Here is a 6,998-nt window from a genome sequence, read left to right as displayed (position 1 = left end):
AACACAAAAAGGTCATATTTTGGCAAGACAAAAGATTTGTCGCCCACAGAAAGTAATGTGAAATTCAAACAAATAATTAACTTCTAATACAAAGATATGTTGCATAACATTGGTGAATGAAGTTGTGGGGCTATTAGAGCCATATTTAATATTTTGTGTGACTTCCATGAGCTTGAAGGACTGCATCCATGCGGTTCAACAATTGATGAAGTCATAAGGAATAGCAAAGAATGCAGTCTTACATGCCTCCCAGAGTTCATCTAGATTCTTTGGTTTTGTCTCCAAGCTTCCTCTTTCATCCTACCCCAAACATGCTCAAAGATGTTCATGTCTGGTGACTGGGCTGGCCAGTCCTTGAGCACCTTGATCTTCTTTGCCAGGAGGAAATTTATTGTAGAGATGATGTATGAGATGGAACACCATCTTGCTGCAGAATTTGACCCCTTTTATGATTGGGAATGTAAAAGGTAGCTAATACTTCTTGATATTTTAGGCTATTGATATTGCCTTCCACCTTGCAAATGTTTCGCACACTACTGAATGTAACCCCAGACCATGAGCCAACTTAACTGTTTTCTGGGTGTATTTTGGATCTATACGTGCTCCAGTAGTTCTCCTGCAGTATTTGCGGCAGCTGTGGTGTAATTAAACTGAAGATTCATCAGAGAAATCCACTTTCTGCCACTTTTCCAATTTCCATCTGTTTAGCAGGCTGTGGGACTTGGCAAATGCCCCACGGTTTTTTAATTGCCTTTTGTTTAGTGCTGGCTTCTGGGCACTGATTCGACCATGGAGGCCATTTCGACACAGAATCCTTCAAACTGTTATAGTTGACACAGGGATTTGAGGTGACCAGGCCTTTTGGAGCTCTGCTGCAGTAGAAGAGGGTCTGGCTTTGGATTTTCTAATCAAAAAACATTCTTCCTGAGCAGTTGTCTTGCGGGGTTTGTCGGACTTGGGCTTGTCAAAAACATCTCCACTCTCTTCAAATCTTTTTTTAATTCTTTGTACTTGACGCTGAGACACATTAAAGGTGCCAGCCACCTCTGCAGTGGATATGGTCTTCAGCCTCTTGATAATCAAGGCTTTGGTCGCAGGGTGGATTTTTGGCATGTTGTCAGAGGTCAAGTTGCAGTTCAAGTGAAGGTCTGGGGTGCTGCGTTTCTTTTTATACACACCCACTAACCGATCATTTAGTGAGCACAGGTGAGGATGTAAACTAGGATTGGGTGCATTATATGACAAGGCGACAAAACTTTTGTCTTGCCAAAATCTGACCTTTCTGTGTTCATTAAATGATCAATATTTCATCTTTGCAGCAACTTTATTTTCATAACCTAAACCAAATTTGGTAGGGTTTCAGTTTTCAAAAGAGTAATTTATAAAACCAATGGATGAATTTAAAGTCAGGTTATAAGCTTTTATTTACATAACATGGATAAGCAGCAGAACGTCTGTCAGGGAGTGTATATGCCCCATCCTGATATACAGTACAAACCAAAAGTTTGGACACACCTTCTCATTCAAAGAGTTTTCTTTATTTTCATGACTCTGAAAATTGTAAATTCACATTGAAGGCATCAAAACTATGAATTAACACATGTGGAATGAAATACTTAACAAGAAAGTGTGAAACAACTGAAAATATGTCTTATATTCTAGGTTCTTCAAAGTAGCCACCTTTTGCTTTGATTACTGCTTTGCACACTCTTGGCATTCTCTTGATGAGCTTCAAGAGGGAGTCACCAGAAATAGTCTTCCAACAGTCTTGAAGGAGTTCGCAGAGATACTTAGAAGTTGTTGTCCCTTTTGCCTTCACTCTGCGGTCCAGCTCACCCCAAACCATCTCGATTGGGTTCAGGTCTGGTGACTGTGGAGGCCAGGTCATCTGGCGTAGCACCCCATCACTCTCCTTCTTAGTCAAATAGCCCTTACACAGCCGGGCGGTGTGTTTGGGGTCATTGTCCTGTTGAAAAACAAATGATGGTCCAACTAAACGCAAACCGGATGGAATAGCATGCCGCTACAAGATGCTGTGGTAGCCATGCTGGTTCAGTATGCCTTCAATTTTGAATAAATCCCCAACAGTGTCACCAGCAAAGCACCCCCACACCATCACACGTCCTCCTCCATGCTTCACGGTGGGAACCAGGCATGTAGAGTCCATCCATTCACCTTTTCTGCATCGCACAAAGACACGGTGGTTGGATCCAAAGATCTCAAATTTGGACTCATCAGACAAAAGCACAAATTTCCACTGGTCTAATATCCATTCCTTGTGTTCTTTCGCCCAAACAATTCTCTTCTGTTTGTTGCCTGTCCTTCGCAGTGGTTTCCTAGCAGCTATTTTACCATGAAGGCCTGCTGCACAAAGTCTCCTCTTAACAGTTGTTCTAGAGATGTGTCTGCTGCTAGAACTCTGTGTGGCATTGACCTGGTCTCTAACCTGAGCTGCTGTTAACCTGCGATTTCTGAGGCTGATGACTCGGATAAACTTATCCTCTGCAGCAGAGGTGACTCTTAGTCTTCCTTTCCTGGGGCGGTCCTCATGTGTCCCAGTTTCTTTGTAGCATTTGATGGTTTTTGCCACTGCACTTGGGGACACTTTCAAAGTTTTCCCAATTTTTTGGACTGACTGACCTTCATTTGTTAAAGTAATGATGGCCACTCGTTTTTTTTTACTTAGCTGCTTTTTTCTTGCCATAATACTAATTCTAACAGTCTATTCAGTAAGACTATTAGCTGTGTATCCACCAGACTTCTGCACAACACAACTGATGGTCCCAACCCCATTTATAAGGCAAGAAATCCCACTTATTAAACCTGACAGGGCACACCTGTGAATTGAAAACCATTTCCGGTGACTACCTCTTGAAGATCATCAAGAGAATGCCAAGAGTGTGTAAAGCAGTAATTAAAGCAAAAGGTAGCTACTTTGAAGAACCTAGAATATAAGACATATTTTCAGTTGTTTCAAACTTTTTTGTTAAGTATTTAATTCCACATGTGTTAATTCATAGTTTTGATGCCTTCAGTGTGAATCTACAATTTTCAGAGTCATGAAAATAAAGAAAATGAGAAGTGTGTCCAAACTTTTGGTCTGTACTGTATATGTCCACCATCCTGATATATATGTCCTCCATCCTGGGCCAATACTGCTATATATGTCCCCCATTGAGGTATATATGATCTCCTTCCTGCTGCCATCCTGGTATATCTGTCCCCCATTCTGCTACATATGATCCCCATCCTGGTGCCATCCTGGTATATATGTCCCCCATCCTAGTATATATGTTCCCTATACTGGTATAGATGATCTCCATCCTGATACATATGTCCCCCATCCTGGTATATATGTCCTCCATCCTGGGCCAATACTCGTATATGTCCCTCATTGAGGTATACAGTATATGATCTCCATCCTGCTGCCATCCTGGTATATATGTCCCCCATCCTGCTATATATGATCCCCATCCTGGTGCCATCTGTGACATTCAGTGCAAAGGAGGATCCACGGGATTGCGCACCTGACTCCCCCAGGGAGACAACCAGAAGCGAGCCCCTACACAGCGACTGTCTGGCGACCCTCCTAGAGGGCATAGATCAGGGGTGGGGAACCTCTGGCCCGCGGGCCGCATGCGGCCCGCCATGACCTTTTGTGCGGCCCCCGGGCAGATTCCCGTGGGCGGCAGTGCTCCGGCCACCGCCGTGGTCTTACCGGCTGCCGCCCCTTTAAATCTTCACATGCGCTGCTTGCGCGCACCAATGAGCTCTTTTGCTGGCAGGTGCCAGCATGCTCAGGACTTACTTTGTGGGCAGGTTTAGCGCTCTTTGTTTCCGTCCCACAGCAGCTTCACCATTTCCAGCATTGTGCCGCCCGCTCCCCGGCGCTGTGTGCCGCCCGCTCTCCGCCCCTTCTCCGGTGCAGCGTGCCCCAATCAGTGCTGTATGCAGCCCGCTCCCTGGCGCTGTGTGCAGCCCGCTATCCGTTGCAGCGTGCCCCCATCAGTGCTGTGTGCAGCTCCCAGTGCTGTGTGCCACCCGCTATCCAGTGCAGCGTGCCCCCATCAGTGCTGTGTGCAGCTTCCAATGCTGTGTGCTGCCCGCTCCCCGGCGCTGTATGCCTCCCGCTATCCGGTGCAGCGTGCCCCCATCAGTGCTGTGTGCAGCTCCCAGTGCTGTGTGCCACCCGCTATCCAGTGCAGCGTGCCCCCATCAGTGCTGTGTGCAGCTTCCAGTGTTGTGTGCTGCCCGCTCCCCGGCGCTGTATTCCGCCCTCTCTCTGCCCCTTCTCCGGTGCAGCGTGCTACCTGCAATGCTGTGTGCAGCTTCCCCAGTGATGTGGATCACCCTCACTGTTGTGTTCTCTCCAGTGCTGCGTACCACTCAAAGTGCTGTGTACCCCCTAGTGACGTCTGTGCTCTGCAAGTGCAGTCTCTCCTGGTGATGTATATGTGCCCCCCTTAGTGATGTCTCTGTGCTCCCCCTTAGTGATGTCTCTTTGCTCTCCCTTAGTGATGTCTCTGTGCTCCCCCTTAGTGATGTCTCTGTGCTCCCCCTTAGTGATGTCTGTGTACTTCCCCCTTAGTGATGTCTGTGTGCTTCCCCCTTAGTGATGTCTGTATGCCCCCCTAGTGATGCCTGTGTCCTCTTAATGATGCCTGTACCCACCTAGTGATGTCCATGCCCCCTAGTGCTCTCTGTGCCACCCTAGTGATGTATGTGCCCCCCAGTGCCGTCTGTGCCCCACAACAATGCTTATGCCTCCCTTTGACCTACTGTAGTAATGTGTGTTCCCCAGCCCCTCTTGTCATGGATATGCTCCAGCGTGTCCTGGGATGTGTATACCCCAACCCCTCCTGTGATATATACATCACACACTGGGGTATATACATCACATTGGAGATGGTGGGGCTGTACATATCACAGGAGGGGCTGGGGGCATATACCTAACAGGAGGGGTTGGGTGCATATACAAGACAGGAGAGGCTGTGCGCATGTACCTCACAGGAGAGGCTGGGCTCATATACATCAAAGGAGAGGCTGAAAGCATATACATCACAGGAGGGGGATGGGGGCATATACATGTCCCCAGCCCCTCGTGTGATGTATGTGCCCCCAGTTTCTCCTGTGATGTATATACAGCAGTCTAAACGTCTCCTATGGGATCTACATGCCAACAGCCCCTTCAGTGATGTATGTGTCTCCTGTGATATATAAACATCAGTCCCTGTGTCTGTTGTGTGATGTAGATAGTCTACCAATCTTATTATCACAAAGAGTTGCCTGCCCTCCAGACCGGGACAAACCTGGAAAAGAGAGAAGCAACATAAGTATCACCGAACATCACAGATGCACAAAAGAGAAGCAGCTCCGGACACCACAATAGGGGTGAGTAAAATAACTGTTTGACCAAATATAGTTGGTTCATTTTCACATTGATAATTTTGTGCGGCCCCCGAAGGTTGGCAGAAATTTCCAAATGGCCCCCGGCAGTAAAAAGGTTCCCCACCCCTGGCCTAGATACACAGCAGCCGGGACACAAGTGAAATACGGGTTAGCGTCCTTAAGATGTCCGTGCGGGATGTGGCTGCTGATCCAACGGTATATGTGGGCCGAAGGGAATCAGGACGGAAGAGTGGAACTGGGTACAGGTGCCGACTGGTGGTAACAGGTGGAGTCCGGGACCAGCGAAGGGTGCAGACTGATGATGCAAGATGGAGTCCAGAACCAGCCACGTTACTGTCACCGGGGAATCTCCTGGGAAACCGGAAGGCTAGACACACTCAAGCTGGCAGTTGGGATCTGTGAGCAGAGACAGGGTTAACCTGAGTACGAGACACAGAGGGACCTGAACACCTAGTGCAAGAGACAAAGCTACAAGAACACGTTGAACAGGCACCGCCCAAATGGAAAAGGAAATCTTATATACCCTGTACCTGTTACCTCATCCTAGTACATATATTCCCTATTCTGGTATATATGATCCCCATCCTGGTATGCATGATCCCAATCCTGGCGCCATCCTGGTATATATGTTAGCCATCCTGGTCTATAAGATCCTCATCCTTGGCAGATCCTGGTATATATGTCCCCCATCCTGGTATATATGTCCCTTATCCTGGTATATATGTCCCCCATCAAGGTATATATGTCCCCCATCATGGACCCATCGAGATATATATGATTCCCATTATTCCTCACACATGAAAAATAAATATTTTACTCACCTTACCTCCATTCCCCTGGTAGTGTCATCCTCTTCTGATGTCAACAACTGACTTCGGCATATAAGAGAAGGGCAGTGCCTGATGTCACTGTCATTCGTTCTCTGTCACACGCCAACGTCAGTTGCTGGCTAATCCAATATGAATATTCATTATGGGCAGTGAATATTAATTTTTTTTAGTAGTGAACACACGAGATTGGTCCAGCCACTAGCTTTCTGCAGTGACGACCCTGCTCCTACCTCCTTTATCCTGCTCCACCACTGCCCCCCATCACAATGAGCATGGTGTATCCAGAATATAAGATGGACCCCCACTTTCCTCCCAAGGGGAAAAAGTGCATCTTATAGTCCGAAAAATACAGTAAGTATTAATTTGTTTTTATTATATAGACTAGTTGTAGCACCCAGCCCAATGCCCAGACCTCAATCAACGAATTTGTGGGGTGACCTAAAAATGCTGTTTTTGATCCAAAACCAAAGAATGCAAATTTACTATGGAATGTAGTCTAGTCAGCTTTGGCTGGAATATCTGTTTACAGGTGTTAAATCTTAGTTTTACTTTTTCGCATCCCATATGTTGGAGAAACTACACAAATATCTAGAACCGTATCTCACAACAAAAGTCCAATATAAGGCTCCATTTTCACACCGTGTCTTTTTTGCGATGTTTTTGCTGTGTTTTTTGGTGCAGTTTGTTGCCCAAAACTTTCCTTCTCCCAGCAAAGTCTATGAGAATTCAGAAATGCTGTGTGCACGTTGTAGTATTTTT

Source organism: Anomaloglossus baeobatrachus, chromosome 6 (genome assembly GCF_048569485.1).
Source record: "Anomaloglossus baeobatrachus isolate aAnoBae1 chromosome 6, aAnoBae1.hap1, whole genome shotgun sequence".
NCBI lineage: Eukaryota > Metazoa > Chordata > Amphibia > Anura > Aromobatidae > Anomaloglossus > Anomaloglossus baeobatrachus.
This window is presented reverse-complemented; position numbering follows the sequence as displayed.